A 24619-nucleotide genomic window follows, 5' to 3' on the forward strand; every position below is an offset into this window, starting at 1 on the left:
TCTACGATATTGATATTGTCCAAATTGTTCCCCTCTATTACTACCTTTTGCTGTTCTTCGTGCTGCAGGGAGGTAGAGGGGGGGAGCGGTTCATCATCTGAAGATTCCGGTGTAGTATCTTCGACTGCAGAGTTCTCCTCCCTGTTACCATCTTTATTTTTGTCTTTGGCTGTCTTACGTGCAGCTTTTCTAGCTAAGGCAAGATGAGTCCTAGCCTTCTGTCGGGCAGCCTATCCACTTTGCTGAACATCTGAGGAAATAAAAAGGGCTAGCTCATTGTGGATTTTCTGTAGCGTTGCAGGATTTAGAAGAAACAGACTGGTCCTCAACCTGCCAAAACACTGCCACATCTCCCAGCACCTGCGCACACTCCACTGGCTCCCCGTCAAGGCAAGAATCACCTTTAAGATGCTCACCCATGCACACAAGGCCCTCCACGGCAACGGACCAGCATACCTGAACAGTCGACTCAAATTCCACGCACCCCAATGGACCCTACGATCAGCCGTGGTCCCCCGCACCAGAAAGACCAGATCGGGAGGCCGCTCCTTCTCCTTCCTCGCCGCCAAAGCATGGAACGCCCTTCCGCTCCACCTCAGACAGACAACATCGCTCCCCATCTTCGCAAGAAACCTCAAAACCTGGCTCTTCGACAGACCCCCTCCTTGATGGAATGGAACCTGCACCCCCCCCACCCCTAGTGCCTTGAGACCCTTACGGGTGAGTAGTCGCACTTTAACAAACCCCTGATTGATTGATTGATTGTACCTATTCCCTGGAATAGGGAAATAAGCTGCCGGAGCTGCCAACGTTTTCAACCATCTGGTGGCAAAAATCGGGCCTAACAAAAAGCTCACTGCCCTTGCCTAGCCTCTTCATATCTGGTCATGTCAATTTATACACCGTCTGGTGACTCAGGAAATTATTTAGACATATCAAAATTACCCTGGGTCTAGGAGTGGTAGTTTGCCCCACTCCTTTTGTTATTGTGAAAAGGGGAAACAATGCACCCTATCTATTTCTAAATTCCAATTCCACATCGACAATTCAGGGAAAGCTTAAGCAAAGAGTTCAGCAATGAACTTTCGAGCGTCCTGTCCTTACATGCCCTCTTGGATACCTAAGACTCTAAGGTTGTTTTGTCGCAGATGGTTTTCAAGATCAGATAGTTTCCATTGTGTGTCATCTTTTTGTTAGCGTGTTGCCTCATTTATAGATTTCTGAGCCAGAAGTTCATCCTCCAAAGTTGAAATCCGGTCCACGGCTTCGTTCATCCTTTCTACAAACTCCGAACAAGATTTGGCGATACGCCTTACAGAGTTCTGGAATTTAAACATGATCCATGCATTCTTTGACTTTCTGTGCGTGTCTCCTCTCTGTGCCCATTATACTTTGATAGATCACAGCCAAAGTTATCTCCTCATGTTTTTCTACCAAGGCCTCCCCAATATGTTTAGGTGTGGGCCCCCCATCAGCCCCAAGACCCGTCAAAAATGAGTAATCCCAAAGGAGTGTACCTGAATCAACAGACTGTGCGGCGCCCTCAAACGACTCTTGCCTCTTACGTACTGTCAGCGAGACAGGTTCCAACTTGCCTATAGCTTCTTCCTCAGGATGCACACTACTTTCTTCACTCCAGCAACTACCAGGTAACTCTTCTCCAGTGCATATTGCCTGAGGATAGATGATGTCTCATCTCCTGATGAGACAGAGGGGTCCAACAAGGAAAATACGTTTTCACCAGAATCAATGTCTTTGCACAGTCCAGATTGTTGCTAATGTCCACTACCCCCTGTCCATCAGGCACCGGAATGTTGTCCACCTTTGGTTTCCTTGTGGCAGATTTACGTAGTGTTGTACTATTAACCCAGCTAGACTCATTTTGAGCATTGGGGATCGGGGTCGAGAGAGGTACTGAGGCATGTCCATCAGTCCCCCAACCGCCCTATCAGTAGTGAAGCCAACCCCTACTTTTTCGGGCATATCACATTTGCCTTCCAGCTCATTGAGTTGATGGGCAGCATCAGCACTCGAGTGAGACTGACCAGCCCCTACAGTCAACTGCGCCTGTCCTCCTGGCTCACCTTCATGGAGTATTGCAGCTTTGCCAGGCTCAGCACCTTCACTTTGGGATAGCTGAAGCTTCTTATTATTCCCTGCCAAAAATAATAAAGGTATTGTTTTCTTACCCCCAGGCACACCTCCATCGATTTTGTCCAGTTTCTCCGCCACACCTTCAGAGGTGCCAACACCGCACTGTAATCCACATCCACCCGTAGCCGTCTAGGAAGCATCAGCAGACACACAAGTTTTTCCGCTTCTAGTAGCCTTTAGAGGCATAGCAGCTTAGATTATGTCTGCAACAGCACTGCCATCAAGAATAGCGCTGTGGCAGAGGCGCTGGTCCAGAGGTAGGCAGTGGGAGAAGCATAAGGCTGAAGGGGAGTGTAGCCAAAGGACACCGCAGGTGATCCAAATCAATTCAGCGATGAAGCTCCCTAAAACATGTAGAATTAAAGACGTATAATTGAAGCCTGGTCAGCACCATCCACTCTGTTTACATTTACAAATGAGAGGGGGGTCTGAGAGCTGCTGCTTACACACCCAACACAGCGGGCGCCATATTGCCTCGGAGCTGATAGGTTCAATGAGCTTAAGGCACACTTGCTTGGTGACAGATAAAGCTAAACGATATTCTCTGGATGAGCCAAAGCCTTCTCTACTTACAGACTCAAGAGCATCTAACTTGCTCCCTTTTGTCAGACCTGGGTTTTCTGATCAATCTAGATAAGTCTTTGCTAACACCAACAAAACATAGAATAATAAACTCCACTGTCACCCTCCTGCTGAAAACAATAAAATCTGAGATTTGTCAGACTCTTTTGAGTCTGGCAATCTCCCTCAGAACAATAGCAAGAACTGTAGGTTTCCTTTCTTCTTCCATACAGGCCATCTTTCCAGTCCCTTTTCATTACTAGGCCCTTCAAAGGTAAAAAATTCATGATTTTCAAAGAGGCCTCGCTTAGTCCTATACTATCTCCCTAGATTAAGAGTCTCAGCTGGAGCTTCAGTGGTGGATAGACTATTTAGAAGCCTAGAATGGCTAGACCATGTTTGCATCAGCCCCGAATCTTGTGTTAGAGTCCAATGCAAGTGGAATGGGTTGGATCAATCTCGACTGAGGCAACATGGTCTTTAGAGGAGTCCAGATTAAATAACAACTGTTGAGAGATGCTTTCAGTCTCCTTTGCAATCAAAAGCCTATCCTACAGCGGGGTTTGTTGCTACTTTCTTCTTCAGATGGACAACATTTCAGCTGTTTGTTGCGTCAGTTATCCAGAAGGTACCAAATCAAAACCCGTGGCAGAACTGGCAAAGAAATTTGGGGAATTTTGCCTCCTAAACATAATTTCTGTACATGCAGAATACTTGACAGGAAATCTCAACACTGTAGCAGATTGGCATTCCTGTTGTCTTTAAGATTCCAGCAATTGGAAACTTCATCTTGCAGTGTTTGATTCTTTACGTCTCAAATGGGGTCCCATTCAAATAGACCTATTCACTTCTCATCTGCATTGCCAACTTCCTCAATTCTTCAGTTGGCCCCCAGATCCTTTGGCCTTAGCTTCAGATGCTTTTCTTCAAGACTGGTCTGTTTTGACCAATTGCACTTTTCCACCTTTCCTCATGATAAACAGGGTCATAGCCCAAGTCAGACATCAGCAGGCAGCTCACGTTTTTCTAGCTCCCTTCTGGCAATCAGAGATGTGGTTCCCCCCCTTCTGGAATTCGTGGTAGATCTTCCAGGTCTTCTCCCGTTCTTTCCCGATCTCCTCTTAGACCCTTCAGGTATTCCACACAACCTTGTCATAGACAACTCCCTCACTCTTTCAGCCGGGAGGATGACAGGATCACCCAATTTTCCCTTTCATCTCGACATAAGCTTCAAAGTACATTAATAAAACAGGGGCATCAGGAACTACAAAATCTTACCAATCAGCTTAGTCTTTAAAGGCAAGCTGGGACGTGGGAAAGAAATATCAATCCCTCTTCAGCAGATATAACTTAGAGTGTTAACTTCTTGGCAGCAGAAACCACAGTTGATAAACTTACTGTACTATCAACTTGCACAGATCCTCTACTAATTATCCATATGTCAACAGAAATCAAGTGGGAAATCATCTGCTCATTTGTCGACTTTTAAAGTTAGTAAAATTGTGCATCCTGTTACTAAGTACAGTATGTTGTGGAATGTGAATGTGGTTTTGAATTTGTTTTTTTCTTGACCTAATGATGCTTTTATTTCACTAAAAATGTTATCAGCTAAATTTACCATGTTATTATGTCTTATTTCCATCAAATGTTTGGCTGATGGTAAACTATTAGATATTTTCTCTTGTCAATTCACACTCACTGGTTTTCTGTTTACAAGTAGTAGACACACTGCGACAAATGTAACCCCTGTATTTTATCCTTACTTTCCTGATCAACCTAAACTATGTGTTGGACAATGCTTGAAAATATATGAGCAAAATACAATTGATCTCAGAACCTCATTGGATATTCAACTCCTCATTTCCTTAACACCTTCGCTGCGGTGGCAATTCTGCCGCAGCGCTAGGGGGGAGGGGGGGCTGCGCGGCGCTCTCATGCTCGTGACAGAACCGCTACGTCAAGAGACTTGGGCGCGCTGTGCTTGTGACGGAGCGGTTCCGTCACGACCCCGCACGCTTAATAGAACGCGCCGCGCAGGCCCGAAATCAGCGCCGAGCGGGCCGTGACGGAACCGCTCCATCACCAGCACAGCGCGACTGAGGCTGGTGACGGAGCGGTTCCGTCACCAGCATGGGAGGGGTTAAGGAAACCCAACAAACCGGTTTCTTCCCCTACGCTTGCCCGTTGGGTGACGTGGGTTATGTCTTTGGTGGGTATTGATACTTTTGCTTTTGGTGCCCATTCTTCCAGAGGAGGCATGGCTTCCCAAGCTTTTGCGGCTGGCTCTTGTCTCGAGAACATTCGGAGATCAGCTGATTGGACAAATGACAATGTATTCAGAACGTTCTTTTGTTACACACAGCTTCTCCTGTTGTTGTTAATATACTTTAAAGAAGTATGATAGGAACCTCTAGTCTTGGAATAAAATGTGGATTTTCGTAGTAATTTATGAAGGAAACTCTTAATTGTATGAAAGACACAGAGGCAAGTGTTAGGTTTCTTTCCATTCCTGACAGTATTTTCAGCACTTCTGCCTTCTTCCTCGTAAGGCTCTCACATCTCATCCTAGTGCACCCTGCAGACTTCTTCAACTCCGAACCTCCATAGTGTTACTGTATCTTCTGTGTTACCTTCTGTGTACATGGGACCTGGCTTGATGAACTTTTGCCCTTTTTCTTCCCTATGTCACTAGCTAGTTGGTTTTCTCTTATTTCGTTATTCAATGCTTATTAACTTCTCATATATGAAAAGAGAGCAGTTCGCAGTTGAGCTAAGAATTATAGGTGTTTCTTGATTGCCATTGGCTGTTAATATGTACTATGTTTTTTCCTTTTGGTTGTGTTTCCAAAGCCTTATGGGGTTTGTACTTTTTTTCTGGTATATCTTCACTGCTACTCTTAAATATACAGGTAGAATTTAAAGCATAATACTCGCCTCTGTGTCTTTAATAAATTTAAAACTTTCCTTCATAAATTACCAGAAAAATCTACATTTTGTGGATCTAAATCAGGTGCATACTTTTTTTGCTATTTGTAACTCCAAACAGTGGATTGATAAAGCAGGTCACCTTCATATGGAAAATTATCATGCACTGTACAAGTGCCCTAGGAAACAAGCATTTGCAGTGTAATCGGTCTCACCTTTGAGACTTTATATGTATTTAGCTGTGCACCACATTAGCGTGGGTGCTGAAACATCTACTGTTCTTTAACATGGATGGAAAGTAAGCACTAAACTGCATGACACGCCAGGTATGGTAACACATGGAGAGAAATATTGCCTTTCAGTGGGAAATGGTATAGTCTAAAGCTCTGTTTTTAATATAAAATAAGGGCCTTCAGTGGGCATATCACGGAAAATACAAGATTTGAAAAAAATATTATTGTCTACGGGTGCTCATGGAAGACAATTTCTATGGACTGGAATCTAGAGAATGCTAAAGTGATTCTGGTATTCTACTGACCTCTGCTGATCGTTTACTATCAAGAAAGTTAAATAGAGGAAGTTGAACAGAAAAAAAAATCCCTAAGCTGAAACAGACAAGTCCTAAGGCTGATCTCCAGAATCCACAAAGTACATACACATATAAGTATATACTAACGTATATAAGTTTATACTAAAGAATATACAAGAGGTCTCGAATGCTCGACCCAAATATGGCTATTTAAAGACGCTTTCAATTTGTCTCATTAGAATGCCTGCACTAGTGGATTGGCCTTGTTTTCCATTAGTGAGAACCTAGAGACGAAACTGGTGATGGTGTTCTGTATAGGTTTTAAAATTCAGAGCGCAAGCTGCCAATTGTGAGATTATTGCTGGAAATACAGTGATAATCCCACAAGGTTTGGCGATACCTTGCTGACAGGGAAGACATACTTAGCCATGATCTCCAACTTACTTAGGATATCATGGCTAAGTCAGAAAAATACCAGACGTAAAAAAGTAGCGTTAAGCGCAGTTAGCGCTGCTTTTTTATCGCTAATATCCTTGATAATAGGAGAAATGTCGTTTAGCGACATTTCTTCTATTATTTTACTCTGGAACGCCCCCTTTGCATCTCATTAGAGATGCAAGGAGAAGCGTAGAGTAAAAGGGTGCTAGCATGCGAATTTGAGTGTTAGCATCCTGTTGCTGATAGGGCGCTAGTTTTATTTCTGCTTTTTTGGCTTTTAAAGCCAAAAAGGCAGAGATAAAGCCCTTGTTAATATGCCCCCAAATGCTTCATAGTATATGTATATTTGTTGTTAATTAAGAATGTTTTATTACATCCATATTTTGCTTGCTATAATAAAGTGATTTAAGTACGATCTGACAAGTCTGGTGGCATCACAGTGTGCCAAGTTTTAAAAGTGTCTCATCTTTCCAAATGACAACTCGTGCACACTTTCAAACGTCATATTCATTTGCATCCTCTCCATGTGCATTCAACTGATCTGAGCATTGGGCGAGGAAGACACGACCAGAAATTCACAATAATTTAAGGAAATGGACAACATTTGAAAAATGCGGGTAGGAAGATTGAGGAGAAAGTAGTAAAGATTTAACAAGGAATACAAGGAAAGTGAATGAGTAAAGATTTGAGTAGGATTAAAGATTGTTCGTGAAATATAGAACATAGCAAGCAAGAACAGTGCGAAATCGGCTTAGGCAAAAGAAACTATCATGGTATACGAGTGCCCTCTACTGGCCTTAAGTAGTCTTTCATTTCTTTAGTCTGCCGCAGCCGGTTGACATGGAACAAGAAAGTGGAAAAAGATAAATTATGTAAATCTCGTGTTTGCCCAATTTCCTTCTCAATTCCTCTAGTTGAATTTGGAAAGCATCTGGGAATGCAAAAATAACGCGAGGTATGCTGTCCGATCACTTGCTCTGGAAATATTGGAAAGGCACATATTTATTGTTATTGTTATTGTTAATTGTTATTTATTAAGCGCGTTATCACCAACAGGTCTCTAAGCGCTGATTTACAGCATTCACGAATGCCATAGTGTATTTCAGAGGAGCTGTTTAAAGAACTGTACTGCAGTTATATTTTAAACTAGATAACCTATTTCAGGGATTCCTTTTTCAGTATTCCTAATAATTGTAGGATCTGTTCTGTGAGAAAATCTGGAATTTGTTTTTTCTATAGTGATTCACTGTTATAAATAGGGTTTAAACCCTGCTTGTATTGTAAACTAATCTTCTTCACCAGGGAGATATACAGCCCTTTAAAATGTCACTTCCTTTTGTCTTCATTTTACCAGGAGCTGTAAAAATGGAAAAAAGAACTGACAAAGAGAATCGAGCTGCTTTTGAGTGGTACTGGAACTATTGGTAAGGGTTGGGAGAATTTTCCTGTTTTGATCCCACTTGTGTAGGAAAGAAAATCCCATAATAAAGAACCTTCCTGGGCTGTAACAATATGGAATCAGGGAGTTGAACCCCTTTGGTAAGCAGACACATCAGCAAGGATAAACTGTTATCTATAAGAAGACTGTTATGAAAATAAACCTAGAAGATGATGGTTGCTTTGGAAGTGGTGCTCTTAAAATGCATACATAGCAAAACAGTTGTAAACCCAAAATCATGTAATCATGAAGGAAAAGTAAAATATATGAATGTGCGTGGGCAATTAGGGAATAGCATGCTGTTTAATGAATAAGGCATTAAAAGAGCAAGCACTTCCTTCACCAGAAAATACATTCATCAGCAATTAAAAGTTTCCGGCCACCAAGGTAAATACATCATATATAACACATACAGCAATCAGCCTAAAATATGACTACCTGATGCCCCATCATTGACTTCTTGATGACCCATCCTCAAAACCTAATGGGAAACCAAATGATAACATTTGACCCCAAGGAATTCAGTGGCTCATGCAAGCAAAGGTAAGCCATGAAGAACAAATTAAAGAAATGACTAAATGGTGGGAAGGGAGGGAAAAGAAGGACAGCTCACACATAATTAATGATTGAATCGGGCCGACCCTATTCTCACATTCTCTCTGTATGTCTCATTGTACTTGATGAATTGATGACCTGATACCCTCCAGACAGATAAAGGGGCAGATTAACAAGCCCCTCATGCCACCAGAGCTAAGCCTCTTTGTGTTGCTTAAACCAGCCTTTTAAATATGGCCCTCTACAACACAGTTTTCTACAGCAAAGGGGCATGCAATGGGTGTTGGTATGGGTGTTCCCAGCAACACCCATGGCTTTTTGACACTAATCGAGATATACAACGATCTGTAAATCTGAGGCAGTGCCAAAAAGTAACGCCTTTCACAAGGAGGCGCTAATGTGGTGCAACTACTTTTATTTCTCTTTGTTTTTTGTTCTTTCTATGTGTGCTGCATTTTGCAGCACACACAGAAGGAGTAAAACGTCATTAATGATTGTTTTTGTGCTGGAAGGTGTACCTACCTCAAAAATACAATCACCCCTGATTGCATGGTACAAGGGTGCCTGTATTAGCGCTTGGCAGGTTTTTTAGCACTGGTACAGGGTTGAGTACATCCTGCAATTTGAAAATGACCCAGCTCGGTGCAGCAAAAGTTGCTTACAGCACCACTCTGCACAATTTTCATATAAATATGCCCCAAAGTGTCAGTAGGTAGGCTTAGAAATTAGGCTGAAAGCAGACTGGATTAGATATTTAAATACACCACAACAGAACAGAGGAAGATTATTCTATGTCTTAGAATCAAGGAAGTTGGTGCTCCTGAAACAAAACAATGACAAACATTTTGCAATGTGTATAGGAGAAAATGAATGCTGCAGAGTAGGCGTTCCCTTGTAAAAAACAGCGACAACACCACACCTCAACACTCACAATGACCAAACAGATCAGTGATAAGAACACAAAACACGCGATAAGGCGCGTTAGCAGCAGGAAATTTACACCTGCTCTGACCTGGTGTAAAGTCGGACGACAGCCTGCACCACAATAGAGAGCCCTGCCCAGGGCGTCATCGGAAGGGCAACAGATACCATGCAGCAACTAATTATGGCCACTGGACAACCGAGAGGGCCACAACACCCACCGCCACCACACCCAGGAACCCCCGGGTCCCCCTCGGCAAAAACATGCCACATTAGCTAAACATGATGAAAAGGAGTGTCCTGCGCACATCAAAGGACAGAGGGAGAGCGAAGGAGAGAGAGAGAAGAAGAGCGGGGGAGAGAGAGAGAGAGAAGATGAGATGGGGAGAGAGAGAGAGTAGAAGAGAGGGGGAGCGAGAGAGAGCTGACCCTGTGCACCCAGCTCACACTGTTGACCTGCTGCCACCGGTGTGTCTCCAACCACTTGCCGGTACGTAGAGCAGCACACCAGGTCCCACATCTAAGACACAGCCAGCATCTGAAACAGAGTCCAGAGACATGACTGGCACTGTACACACACTTGCACAAGACAACATCGCCCGCCCGCTTGTGCACACCCAGTCAGAGGCATCCCAGCCCCTCCCACCACCCATCTGAGCATGCCCGCCCATGCACACCCTCGCCACACTGCTCATCTTCCGCCACTGGCGTGTAGACTGCAGGCCCCACCACATGCCGCTACAAGCCACAAGCCCGGGGCCCGCGGACATGGCACCCTCCACACCATGCAGCCATGCTGGTTGGATCTTGATTATTCCATGGCATAGGACATGCCAGGGCACCCGGCACCATTGCAGGCTGAAAACCCGCTCAGCCCAATGGGTGCCACTAACTCTGTGATCCCAGAAGTGAGGCCATGTGGCAGTAGGCCCGTGCAGCCCGCTGGCTCAGCCTACACTGCAGTCCAGCAAGGTACACAAATCCTGAGCAGTCCGGACCGCCGGAATGGGGCATCATCACAGGCTGTACACCAGCTCAGCAACTAAAGGAGCCAATGACTCAGTGAACCCAAAGTCACCGTCCCTTGGCAGGGTGCCTGTGCTGGCTGCAATGCAGTGTGTGCCACAAACCCTATTCAACCCCAGTCAGCATCCCGTGGAATGGTGACTGTGCCAGCCGCAATGCACAGTGTGCCACAAACCCTGTTCAACCCCAGTCAGCGCCACATGGTGGTAGGCCCATGTCGGCCTCAAAGCCTCGGGTCCATCATCCAGTCACCACCGGCATAGGGGTATGTGACGTTGTCCCCCCCTTATATTTGCGAGGTCAAATGGCCTGTGACGCCTGTGCCGGATGGGTGTGGTGTGTGTGCAAACCTGCCCTCAGGGAGTGGCCGTGACATGCTGACAACTAGACCAGTGACCTGCACAACACCAGTGAGTACGCCTGCGATCGGTAGAAATGAGGCCCCTCTCTCGGAGTGTTAGCAGAGTGGTCTGGCCTGCCATACGTCAGAACAGTGCAGGGCTTGCAAAAATGACTCATGTGCACTAGGCGTGGTTCAATCCATGTCCAGACAAGGAAGTGGCTCATGTGTGTGCCCCTGTTGTGGTGTTCATGGGACCCATAACACAAATTGCTATGTACCACCCTCTGACTGGCATTCCACAGGATGAGCATCATTGACGCAAGGGAAATCACTGTCCCTACATTCATCCACACATACATACATAGATGATGAAAGACATGACACAGCAGTGTGTCACTGGATGTTCATGGCACATCCGCTGCAGTTCTGCAGCTGGAGCGGTAGAGGGCAATGCCAAGCACACTAAACAATATTGGCCCATGGAGGCCCAGCCAGAGTCCATCCGGGGATGACAAGTACTGCGGAAGAGGAAGGGTACAGTCCACACACTGGTCGCCGTGACATTGGTCATCAAACAGGATTTGGCAGTCCATGTCGTTGTCCAAGGTGAGTACATCTGAGTGAATTGGGGGTCAGTGGAAGGTCATGAGGCCATGTGCGGGACCAAGCAGAAACAGGCCAGGTGGCAGAAATGAATGCTACTGAGTCCTTCTGATCACAGGCACATCCACGTCCTCGGCCCCGGATGAGTGCTCGGCCCCTGCTGTGAGTGTTGCTGTACCGGCTGCGGCACTGCGTGCCACAGATACATCGGTGGCCGGAGGTGGATTGTCGGCCCCACGGTGTCCCACTGACGCATCAGGTGCCGGAGAGGTTAGGCCTGCTGCACTGGGAGGCAGAGGCACACCAGGAGGCGAATATGTGGATGGTGTGGGAGCAGCTGCATTCACCATTGCCACGCATTGTGGCAGCAAAGCCATGATGAGGATCTGCAGGGCATGGTAGATCCCAGCTACATTCCGCTGATGTACAGCGGTGACTGCCATTGTTTCTGCCTCCATCCGCACCATGTCCTTCATGAGCCTCCGCATTTGTGCCAGCTCACAGCTGGTATCGCTGGAGCCACTCTGAGCAGACAGGTGTTTTTCTCTCCATGTCATGACTCCAGCGATATCAGTCAGGGCTCATTGGAGACCAAAGAGCGGGCCTACACACCCAAGGCTGGCATCAAGTTTAGTTGCCTTGATGCCGAAGCTCAACAGCACCTTCTCTGTGATCTCCCTCTGACACTCCAGCACACGGCGTTGGGAGGCCATGTGTTGTTCCTGGGAGTCTTGGGGGAGTGCCGTGGCTGTGGGGGCCTCCTGCTGGGTGCTTTGGGTAGTGGGTGGGGTCTCCTCGATGTAGCTGGGCTGCCCTGATCCTGGAGGTGAGTGGCGGGTGAGGTCAATGATGTTTTGGATTGTTAGGGTGTTGATGTTGCTGTTGTCCTCCTCGTCATCAGTGAAGCATGGTTGGGACTGCTCTGCAGGAGGTGATGACAGTGGCCCTGCCATGTGACGGGAAGATGGTGTATTACAATGTGTCCACTTGTATGTAGCTGCATGGTACATGTTGACATTCAGACGACATGGCATTGTACATTGTGACAGTCTGTAGATCTGGGCGAAGGCCCAGAGTCATTGTGGGCGTGCACTGTGCACTGCTTCTTTGTGGTTGTTTGCCATTGTGCCCATTTCCACCCATCCCCCAGTGCCTGGTGGTCACTCACCCTGTTGCCGTTGTGTTGTGTCCTGTCAAGCAGTGTCCGATCCCCCGACTCCGGCCACAGTAGCCACACTGATGACTGTCGACACCAGCTCCTCCATGTCATCCAGCTCGAGCTGTGGCACTGGGCCCTCACCTCCACTCTGCATTGCTGCCTTCTGGTTGGCAGAGAGTTTCTCCTTGGTCTTCCGCTCGATGTCATTCCATCGCCTCTTGACCTCGTACATTGTCCTCTTGTGCTCTTCGACGGTATTCACCTTGTCCACGATGTCCCGCCATACTTCATTTTTGTTGCCCAATGACATGTTGGAGGTGATGAACAGTTGTTGATGGAGTTCCACCACCTACGTGACTATGATCCTGTTAACCTGCGGACTGAACTTTGTCTTCCTCTTCTTCTTGTCCTTGCCCTTCCCTGTCCCCTAAGTCCCGGGCTAGTCATCCGGGGTGATTGTGGGGTTGCGCTCATCCTCTGCGCCTGCTAGGGCTGCCTCCATGGTGCTTGGGTGTTGGTCAGTTTGTTTTGGGGTGTTTTTTCTACTTTTATGGTGATTTTTCCTGCCTGTCCGGTGCGTGTTGTAGGCCTGTCGCTGCTTATCGCTTGTTTCCTCATTGCGCTTGGGCCCATCGCAGCATTTTTGGTGTTGTGGTTTGTGTTTTTGTCTCCATCGAGGTGGTTGTATCGCAGACATTGTCCACGGTTTCGGCAGACTATCGTATGTTACCCCAGTGTTGTGAATTCAATGTTGACACTGGTTATTTTCCCACGATGGTCAGCGATGTTGAAAGTTGCATTACGCTAATCTTGCAGTAGTTATCACACCTTCTTGTGAATATACCCCAAAGTGTGCAGAATAACTGCAATGTTTTCAGGACCACTCATGAATTCATGAAGAAAAAAAACTTTTTACACAGAATAGACTCCTCATCTATTCCTGAATTCATGATTACATGTAGTGGAAGGTTTGTGTTGTGGAAGGAAAAACTCCATAAATTCTAAGAGGGATCATTCAGCCATGTCTACGTAAGAAAACGGGGCACATTTACTAGAAATTGTCAGACCCCACCAACGAACACCAATGTGGGAAATCGGGTTGTTGGGTGAGTGAGGGGTAACCACGTTCCAACATCAGCCACAATCTCTGTCAGGCTGAACCACAAAAGTCACTAAATTAATATGTGCTTAAACCTTGGTAACTTAGCACAGAAAGCAGTTAGGCTTAAATTAGAGGTAATTTGTAATGTATTTATGCAGCACACAAACATTAGTGAACACATAACACAAGAAAAATCCCACACCAATTTAGAAAATGTTTAGAAAAAGTATGCAATTTTAAGTAATAATTTGATGCCAAAATGAAACAAATCCATTCAGTAGAACCGGCGATAGGAAATTTTAAATTGAAACCTAGCACCTAAAAGATCATCGTGCCAGTCACAGATGGGAAACATCCTTTACCACGCGGATTTTACTCCGCGCGGCCTTTACAACGCGTCCCTTACAACGCAAGTCGTTACCACGACTTGCGCTGGAGGGCGCTAAAGGATTAAAAATAGTAAATTTACTATCCCAACACCTTCCCTAGTGTCCACGGGGACTGGTGTTAGAATAGTAAATTATACTATTCAAAATCCGCACCCCCAACGCAAGTCATGGTAACGACTTGCGTTGTAAGGGATGCGGTGTAAAGGGATGCGTTGTGATGGTACGCGTCGTACCGTCATACATCCGTCACAGATATCTAATCACGGGTACCTGGGACAAATTTCTGCTAAAGTCGAAAAATATGCCTACCACAGTGGAACACAGTTTGGATACAAGAACTGGATTGGGTCGGGTCAGTGCTTATCTTTGAGGTTAGAAGAGATTCTTCACAAAAAAAAACTCTGTGCAGGTAAAAATCAGCAGGGCAAGGCTGCAGTCAGTGTTTGAGGGGGAGTCATTGTTGTTGAGAAGCCGTTGGATGAAGTCTCTTTTATGAAGTAAAAAATCTTCAAAGAGGCAAAGCTAGAGGTTGTAGCCGGCAACAGTTCCCGAAGGCTTTTTACCTCTTTGTAGAGGGGCCACTGAACAGGATTTGCAGACGCAGAGAAGAAGTATTGAATCGGCCACAGATTTAGGCCAAATGTAAGGCACGTTTGGGCTAATTGACAAGCAGGATGGTCCTGGGCTCCTTTCAAATCTAATAGCAGTTTTCAGTTAAAAAACACAAGTTTTGTTTTTTGGATATCTACACCCAGTCATGCGACCTAGGACAGACTGCAAACTCCAAATGACCAGGGCAGAAAAATGCCAACTTTCTCCGAGTGGTACAAAAGGGGTGGTGATGGACGGAGCATCTGAACCAATCAAACACTCACACCCAGTCAACAGATCTGGGTTTAATCCATCATTGTTCTTTAGCCCACTCTGCCACCCCAGTTCAGACATGGCCATATGCAAATCAGTCTGACCTAGTGCCTCATGGGAATAGTCCAGCCCGAACTGCCAAGCCATGCCTTCCCTGGACCGGAAACAAGCTTCCTAGGACCGGTTTCTGGCATTTCAGCCGTCTTCAGCCAGGCTTGCTTGAATGCAGTGGCAAAGTGAGCAAGGGACTCACGTCTGAGCATACCCTGCCAACTTATGGCGAACAAAGCGGAACAAAAGGGGGTGGTGATGGACGGAGCATCTGAACCAATCAAACACTCACACCCAGTCAAAAGATCTGGGTTTAATACATCACCGTTCTTTAGCCCACTCTGCCCACTTAGCCAACCACCACCAAGGTATATACCTATTGTTCGCACAGCTTGCAAGTGCTATTTCTATACCACAGTCATATCATAGTGATCAGAAAGTTGTTTGATACTTTTTTGCAGGGCATATACTAAGTTTCTTTTAGTTTCCAGACTGTGGTTAAATGTGGTCCTGTTTCGGTGTTTTGACTTACAGCATGAATAGAAATATCTGAATGCCTAGATGCCGCTGAATTGTATCGTTTTTTTGTGGGCTTGGAAAGCTACATAGCTAACAAATATGTCTCCATATTGGAGAGAACCTTAAATCCATTGTTTTAACAATTTGAAGTAGAATGAATCGCAACTTAAAGATCTCTGAGCACCTACACATCATGCAACCCGTGTCAGTAAACTGCCTTGAGTGTCTACAAGTGTCCCAGCTCCAAAAGGACAGTCTCGCTGAGAGGTACTTTCTTAATGGCTCATCCATCTGGCCCACATTCAAATTAAACAAAGGATATCATTAGTCAGAGTTGAAAGTATTGATTCTCTACATTGCTACTTCATCACTTACATGGGCCTGCTCAGAAATAAGCAGTTTAGGATGGATGAGCGACTCATACATTACTTTGAAACTATTGCACTCTAAGTAGTTCATACGTATGCTTTACAACCCACTTTGTGCACAGACTCACATTGCTGTTTGAGAATCACCCTCGCCAACTTGGTATTATGCTTGTCTTGCAGAGCTAGTAATGTAGTGTGTAATTTAATCATGTGTCACTACTGTGCTTTCTTAGAAACATGCCTTTGCAATGTTGTTTATGGAAATGTAAAGTGGTATGCTAACATTAATTTAATGCAGTTTATTCACCAGGGATTATTGATAATGATTCACATGTGTGTTCAATGTTTTCTGCATAAATTGTGACCAGTTGTCATTTCTCGTAAATAATATATGTATGTGCTTATTCTGACACATATAAGAGTACAGTAACATTTTGTGGATTATATGTAGGTTGTAGAATGTATATGCATTTAAAGAAAACTGTTGTTAGAATGATAGTGGGCCTTAAGCTTTCAGTCGAGGCATTGAGCACTAAGGTGAAAGTTGTTTTTCTGTGTTTTCTCCACTGCGAGTGCAGATCAAAGGCATTGGTTAATGAAAAGAACATTGCATTTCATTCTTAAGCCGCACTACTGGAGATGTTTATTTTGAGAAGGTTATTAACCTAAAACAGTTCCTTTTGAAACTGTCGAAGAGGCTGACTTATGAGGAGTGACCTGCATACACCATCTTTAAACAGAAATGTAATGCAATATGGCTGTCTACAATACCTCACATTTTGGAGTCAACATTATTTTTATTGAAAGCACTTCTCTAGATTTTCAGACAAAGTTGTTTTTAGACTGTTTACATTTGGTAGCTGTACGTGCTCCATACTAGTATTCTGCCAAGGATAACCACATTCCTAGAACGCCTTTTGCAATTTTGTGATGGAAAATAAAAACATCCTGCGAGAGTGAGAAAGCTTCTGTATGTGTATCATTGCATATTTGGTTAATGTAGTTTGCAAATGATCCTGGGAACATTCACACTTCAACTTGTGCTAAAATACAAATGTCCATAGCCTAGCAAATCTTGGCTGTGAAGCGAAAGCGAAAAGAAAGCTAGAAACAAGTGCACTTGCTTGTACTTTTCTGTTATCTTATGTTTTAAATATAATGGAGCAGATATACAAGAAAGTGCCGCAGCATGACACCGCAAGACTTATGTATGCCCCACGCTGCTGCACTTTCAGAGCACAGGAATGCAAACATTTATAATATGTTGCATTCCTGTGCTCCCCCTGCGCTGGCGCACAAACAGGTGCCATGTGCCGGCACAGGCAGGCTTGCACCATGGTGCAAGGATGCCTGTGTCATGGGGAGATTGGTTTTGTGTAGGAAGGGGCACCTTCTAGCATGAAAACAATCACTACTGGCATTTTCCTCTTTCAATACGTGCTGTAGAATTCAGAATTCAGTCATTCAGACCATAAATTTAGTTGCAGTTCAATATGCGTGTAATGGGAGGAGTTTTAATGGGCTCCTGTGCACTTCTGCAATTGTGTCCAAATTCTATTAATAATAACTCGTTTTGAAGATTGGTCCCCTGTAGGATCTTTTAACTGGCACTCTTATCCTCCCAAATCTGAACCTGGCACTGATGAATGAACTTTACAAGAGCAGACTATAACCCCTCCTAATTTAGCCCCTGGGCAATTTGTCTGCTTTACTTTCATAGCAGCAATTTGTAGAGGGTAAGGAGAGGTGAATGTCTTATGAGTAATTACCCTAATGATGTAAATACCACTTTTTAACTTACTTTTTTATTTAATTTCTTTTATAGCACTATTTCTCCTATTGTAGGGTGTCAGAACGCTTTATATCACACAAACTTGTTCTACAGAAACAATGAATCATACAAGTGTGTAAATCAATGTATGTAGGGTTTGTACATAAGGCAATTAGTGGTTCGAGGTATAGGAGCCACATATCATCCATTACTGGCAGGCATTATATGTGACGAGGTCCTGGTCTGGAGAAATAAAGTTGGGATCTAAAACATAAAGCAGTGGTTGCCTGTGCTAATACGTTTTGCTACCCAGCGGAAGCATTTTTAGCAACCTTGGAGAAATGAAAGCTTGAAATAAAAAAGGCTCTAATTCTATGCCTTGCAGTTTACATGAAGCTCTGTGATGCCAGTTCATAGCTTACTGAGCTATATCTGAAGGAATGTACCTTATTAACGTTAAGTAACATCAGTTTCTCTTTGAGAAAAGCAGAAACCCACTTAAGCAATCAACATAAAATACAAATCTGCATGTAACAAGCAGGGTTGCCGCCTGGCCTGATATTTAATGACATGGCCAGTATTTTAAGGTTGCAGCTGGTACACAATCATTAAACCCAGAAAGTTTTGCCCGATCCGTACATACTTTATACAGTAAATATTGCAAGGAATCAATGCAAAATGTGTTGTAGACAAGCTTTAATGACATTGTGACTGATACTTAGTATATAAAAGGTCAGAAAAGCCTAACCTGAATGAGTACAGGGGATTTAATATAAAGTTCTACTTAAGTGTCACAATTGGGCCCTGAAAAATCTTAAAAAGTGGAAATGTCCATGGTAAAAGTGACAACCCTACAAGTTGTGTTTTATGGCAGCCACATTAACCCTCTATGCTACTTAATGGCAGGTAAAACTGACTAGAGAAAACATTGATCTTTCTAGCAAGATAATTACCTATCAGAGTTATCTTGCTGCTGTTATTGTCCCCTTGAAATTACTGGGCACACACAGGCTCGCAGGCTCAGCAGGGGAGCAACAAGATTCTGGACAGGCCAACATGCTGAGCTAGGCTCTCAAACACCCAATCATACCCTGGTGCCCTTAACTGCCCCAGTACTCGCCTTTCTTTCTGGACTTATCCAGACTGTCCAGCCCTGCCAAGTATCATAAATCAGGCATAAGACAAAAGCATTTTAGTGTGGTAGTCTACATCACCACACAAACTTGCATTAATCAAGCAATTTTAGTGCCTTGACAGGACCTACGCACTGTGAGACTGCGACCATTGTAGCTGCACTTACAGCACAGTGGCGAGTGCTGTGGAGATGGTGCTTCAAGACTTGTACTGGCTGCTCAATCAAGTCTGTGTGTTAATAAATTGACTGACCCACTGATTAATACAATTGACTTTAACAGCCTACAGCTCAGAACTTCTATCACATTGGGTGCTGTGCTGCGGCGGGTTAGGCCCAGTGTAGTAGTCTCTAGTTTCTCTATAGCTCTGGTTGTATCTCTCGATGATGCCACTATCATGGTGATGGAATGTGCATGTTTGAATACCAGGAGCAGTTATGTTGTTCCCTGGTAGCTATGGAGATGAACAGTCATTAAACATAGTGTTTCCACACTTACCTGCAGCAGTGTGATCACTACAACATTGGTGATGAGTTGGACTGTTCCTCTCTCCACCCACATGTCCAGCATCAATGTATGCTTTAAGAATCGGCCTGGACTCTGTGGCAACATTTAGTTGTCTGAAGTAACGCAACATCATCACGTCGTGTAGAGAAAACCACCTTAGCAAATCATTGGAGTTCACAAGACTCATCAGCCTGATCTCCCTGGCATTGTTTTAATTATCAGAAGCAACGCTACTTCGTCATGTCCTCAAGCGAAAACGACTTCAGCGACACATTGGAGTTTACTAGACGCTTCATTTTGGTGGTTCGGCATTTTAAGCACTCATGCTTATTTTAGTAGTAACCTTGTTTTCAGGGGCGCAAGTGGCATGTTTTTGCTCCTATTTCTTTGGCGTAACAACATTTGAGCAGCAAGAGGTTCTTGTTCACAAGGTACTGGCTTTGGATAATCCTTTCTTTTTATCCATACATTTCTGAAGTCTCAGAGGAACAAAAGAAGGATCTTATCTCCTAAGCAAAGTCACTGTGGAAAAGTTGTTTTTATGTTCTATTCGTGATTATTACTCTGTGGTTTTTCTCTGGTAATGTGTGCATTTTAACTTGTTTTTTTTCACAGGTAGAAGTTTGCTGTTTTTTGTTTTTTACATTTCTTTTCTACATTGTTTAGATATTTTCTTTGTGAAATGCAACATGTTCAACCTCCTCCTCCTTTCTTACAACTTTGAGGTGATCCACTAGTCAGGTGGAAGGTGTGGTATAGGGCATTTATTAAATATTTAGGTGCCATGGGTGGGGACAAGGTTCAGTCCTAAACGTAAACGATTTAGGGGCATATCAGCAAGAACTTGCGATATTTATCGCAAAATGCGCTTAGTGCGCTTATTTTATTGCTGCCTTTCGCTGGATATTTTAGCAGAGAAAACATACTATTAGCAATGCTTATCTCCACTAGGATAAAATATCCAGCGATAGTGGCAAAATGCCTGAATATTGCTGGAAATCCAGCGATATTCACGCATTAACGCCATGGTGGACTTAGCCTGAAAATCCACCTCCCATTGAGGAATACAGGTAAGTCAGATTTTCAGCAGGTGTTAAATACTAGAGATAATCGCGCTTAGCGTGACTTTTTTTTATCACTTTGCCTGCATTGGTAATAGGGGGAAGTAGTGTTAGCGACTGTTTTCAGTCTCTTCTAGTTGGGAACGCCTACCTTGCATGTCATTAGCGATAATCATCGCGGGCATGCAAGGCGATAGGAAAACCGTCTGCTATCGCCAGAAAGCTGTCGCTAACGCCTGTTAGCGACAGCTTTCTGATAGGGCGATGAAAAAATCACCGCTTTAGCGTTAAAAAGTGCCGCTAAAGCGGTGATGAAGCCCTTGCTAATATGTCCCTAATTTTTTAGCACAATCTAGGTTTTGAGGGTCAGGCTGTTCTTGAGCATTTGCCTCTTCTTGATCTGGTTGAGGGAGAAGAGAAGTTAAAAGAATTTGATCAAGCGGTAAAAATATTGGAGAAACAGTTTGATGTTGAAGGTAGCCTGGTTGTAGCTAGACATACGTTTTTCACAAGAGAACAAGACACATACAAGAGTATTGCGTCATATGTTGCAGCCTTGCATATTTTAGCCTCAGATTGTGAATTTGAACATTTTTTTGCTTCTCGGTTAATCAGAGATCAAATTGTGGTTCACTGTAGAGATGAAAACGTTCAAGAGAAACTGTTAACTCTAAAAACCCGTCTTTACGTTATTATTATTGTAAAAAGTATTGCGCTTTCGCAGAAGGCCTGAAAAGAACTCAAACCTGAAAAAAATGTGGCGGTGCTGTTAATGAGCGTAAAGATCAAGGTGCTAAAAGTCAGGGGAAAAAGACAAGCTACATTTTGAACCTAAAGGAAGTAGTCACCCTTCTGTCAGACATGATGAGAAAGTTCTTTTCAATAAGAATGTCTGAGGTAAATGTGGGTTTCCCTCCCATTTTCCCAATTCTCTGATTTGTCCGGCTGGAAATGCTTCATGCCAGAAGTGCGATAAACAAGGGAATTTTGCTAAAATGTGTGGTATCCGAGGGAATGTTCATGTTGTTTATTCTGAAAAAGAAAAGAGTGATTCGGAGAGTGAAGTTGTGAGCTCATTGACAGATGTTGTTATGGTAGTCAAAGATGACTCTGAGGATTGTGTTGATCCCGTTGTGGATCTGATTGTTGATGGTAAGTGTGTACAATTGTTGGTGGACTCTGGAGCAAGCATGACGATGATCACTGAAGAGTTATTTCAGAGTAACTGGGTGAACAAACCTCTTCAGCCACCACTTTTTACGAAGGCAGGAAGATTGAGTTGAGAGGGTTTTTTGAGACTACTCGTATATTCAAGGATAGATCCATTCAAGGAAATGACTATGTCGCAATAAAAGGTCTCAATATTTTGGGAAGGTACCACCAGGGTCTGTTTGGCATGACTCTTCGGCCTCGGACGACTGTGCAGGTGTCGGTGGTGGGTGATCCTGTTCAAGGTGAAAGTTTCTTCACTTGGTCCAACAAATTTGAGAATGCGTTTGCTGATAATTTGGGATGCATCAAAGGGTTCAACCATTTAATCAAGGTGAAGGAACATGCTGTGCCTGTTAAGCACAAGCTTCGGAATGTGCTGTTCAGTATCAGGGAGGATTCTTCTGAAGAGCTGATGCCCATGTGTGAATTAGGTGTTATTGAACCTATTAAGTCGTCTCTTTGGTTGTCTCCATTGGTGGTTGGCCGCAAGAAGAATAGGAGTTTGAGAGAGTGCATTGACTTGCGCTGTCTGAGGAAATAAATCTGGGTTGACTCTCACCTCCTTCCCCGGATTTTTTCTAAAATAGATCAGGTGGAGTTGGAACCTATGTGTAAACAACTAATGGCTTTTGTTTCTCCTGTTGGTACCTTTCAATTTAGAATGATGCCTATTGAGTTGGCTTCGGCAGCCTCCGTTTTTCAAGGTGTAATTGAAAAAGTGTTGGAAGGGGTGAAAGACATGGTAGTTTTTCAAGACAAATTTATTTTTCGGATAAATGCAAACTGTTGCATGACAAAAATCTTAGTGAGGTTTTAAACAGATTGCAAGAGAAAGGGATTGTTGCCAACAAACTTAAGTTTGTTTTAGGAGTTGAATCCATTGAGTATTTGGAGCATTGTATTTCTGGGGAAGGAATTGAACAAGAGATGGGCTCATTAAGGCTATTGTGAATGCTCCATGCCCCACTACCAAGGAAAATGTTTCTTCGTTTTTGGGAGTGTATGAGTTCTACACTAAATTTATTTATAATTTTTGCTGGCAAAACTGCACATTAAAGGGGTTTACTCAAGAGGAAAGTTACTTTTGTTTGGGATCAATTGTGCCAAGATGAATTTATTTGCATTAAACAAGAACTAGGTTCTTGTAAGATTCTTACTCCTTTTGATCCTCATAATCAGCGTGTGGCCTTATTTTACCCACAGGCCAATGATTTCATTGAACGCACTAACCAAATTCTTGTTGAGTGTGTTCAGTGGGCGGTTTCTTCCAAGACTAAGCTAAAGGAAGCTATTCAAAACATGTTGTGGGCACATCGTACTTCTAATCCGTTGATGGGTTCTACTCCTTTTGAGCTGCTTTATGGGAGTTTAGCTACTTTTCACATGTGTCCTGCTTGGATGAAGAAATTGGGTTTACAGTCTAAGATTGAAGCTTGTCAAACTGATGTGGGTGACACTTAGCAAGTCTTTTTTCTCTGATGTGGTTGGGTTTGATTCCGGTGTCAAAGTGGGAGATTGGGTCTGAATAAAGTCACCCCACAATGTGGCTAATGGTCTTTCTAAATTTGGTCCTCCTGTTTGAGTGGATGCCACTTCACGCTTTGCAGTGGGGGTCAATGGGAGGAGTTTGTGGAATCTTTCAAGGATCTACAAAGTTCCCAGAAGAGTGGTGCTACAGTTGGGACTTGAGTCTGAAGATGATGCTCTCCAACAATCTCATGGTGGTTGTTCTCAGAAGTCTCAGAAAAGATGCACTCCAACGTCTTCTCAGTCTCCTTACTTGTTTCTTGAATATGTTTCTCTACGCAGGAGTGGCTGGAGAATTGTACCACCCAAAAGATTAGATCTTCAATCATTCTGTTATGCATACTTAACCATTCTGAAAGGGATTGCTTCCTTCTGTTCGATGCTTGGATTGTTTTGTTTTTCTTTGTTGCTGCTTATTTTTTATTGTTTCAGTTTTTCTATTAATTATGCCTTTTCTTTGCATGTGTTATGCTTTTGTTCCTTTTGTAGAGAGAAATGTGATGTTGTATTAGTCTCTCTCTAGTTTCTCTATAGCTCTGGTTATATCTCTCTATGATATCACTGTCATGGTGATGGAATTTGCATGTTTGAGTACCAGGAGCAGTTATGTTGTTCCCTGGAAGCTGTGGATATGAACAGTCATGAAACATACAGCCTGATTCATGAAAAACGGCATTTGCGAGTCTCAAATAGCGATAAAATGCGAATCGCTATTGAGAACTCGCAAATCAGAATTCATGTACATTACGGGAAAAAAAAAGCGACTCGCACGCGGGCGCTAAATCCGTTAGCGACTAACTATAATCGCAGAATAATCGCTATTTCCGGCTACCTGCGTCGGGAATGCGAGTCGCAATCTCGTGCGATCGGGAATGCGAGTCGCAATCTCGTGCGATCGGGAATGCGAGTCGCAATCTCGCGCGATCGGGAAAACGGGAAGTCGCTTTTCGAGCACAGTGATGACATCACAACCAGGAAGCAGCCAGTTCCCACCCCCAAACACCACAGTGAGGCAAACCTCGAGGGAGCAAGTCGGAAAGCAGCAGCTAAACTAGTGATAGCGACTTTACTACCAAACTGCTGCCATGTCTGAGGAACCTGTTCCTGGCCCCAGCAACAGCGCAGGGCGTAAGAGGAAGCTGAAGTTCTCAGAGCAGGAGCTCGAGAACCTGATAGAAGGGGTGGTGGCCAACCACGACAGACTCTTCGGGATCAACTCCAGGAAGGTCCCAGAGCAAGACAAACGGAGGATCTGGCTGGGAATAGCCTCCAGTGTGAACTCCGTGGGTGTGGCCGATAGGTCATTGGAGGAGCTCAAGAAGCGATGGTATGAGCTCCGAGGTCGTGCCAAGGAGAGGGTGGCGGAGCGCCTTGGAGAGGCATCGGGCACTGGAGGTGGCGGACCTACAGTCCCTCCCAACACACCCTTGGAGGACCAGGTCGAGAACACCCTTGAGAGGGAG

This window comes from Lissotriton helveticus, chromosome 8, assembly GCF_964261635.1.
Source record: "Lissotriton helveticus chromosome 8, aLisHel1.1, whole genome shotgun sequence".
NCBI lineage: Eukaryota > Metazoa > Chordata > Amphibia > Caudata > Salamandridae > Lissotriton > Lissotriton helveticus.